Genomic DNA, 728 nt, shown 5'->3' on the forward strand with positions numbered 1-728 from the left:
GGGAAAAGGTTTTTAAAAAATTTATTTAAAAACAACATTAATTTCCTCGCTTTGTCCTTTGAACTTTTCTTATTAAAAGCAACTTAATAAAAATTTCCTACCCCCCTCGCTTTCGATAAAATATTAGAAGATATACAAGATAGTGATGAAGAAATATATATATATATATATATATATATATCTTAGCTCAAATCTACAATACGAACACGTTCATCCAAGTCATTAACGTACAAATTTACACACATTTAAGTGATTTATAAGTATCCACATATATTTTCTCCATCAACTAAAAATAGATTAAAGTACTCACATATCCTATACCTCATTTACAAATTCAACTTATTACTCAATTTCGGGGTAAACAGGTTTCTCTTTTTATATTTGGATTAGTTATTTTTGAAAAACTCGAAGAATGTATACTCAAATTCACGTTGAAAATTGTGTATTTTGACTCTTCTGCCCCGAACCCCTTCACCTAAATTGGGGTAGAGGGTGTAATTGCTTGTTCTGTCTGACTGGTATTGTACTTACCCCTCCTTGGGCTCTCTCTCTCTTTTTTTTTTTTTTTTTTTTTGTGGCAAGCACCCCAAAATTGAGCCTTTTTTTTTGGTATTTAATGAATAATTAGAGTTTGTTTGGCTATTAAGAAAACTCGGATCTCTTCTTAAACCTTACCTTAGGTTCATCTGACTATTCATAAAAAGTAAAATATGAAATAACAGTTGAAA

Source organism: Lycium ferocissimum, chromosome 7, assembly GCF_029784015.1.
Source record: "Lycium ferocissimum isolate CSIRO_LF1 chromosome 7, AGI_CSIRO_Lferr_CH_V1, whole genome shotgun sequence".
NCBI lineage: Eukaryota > Viridiplantae > Streptophyta > Magnoliopsida > Solanales > Solanaceae > Lycium > Lycium ferocissimum.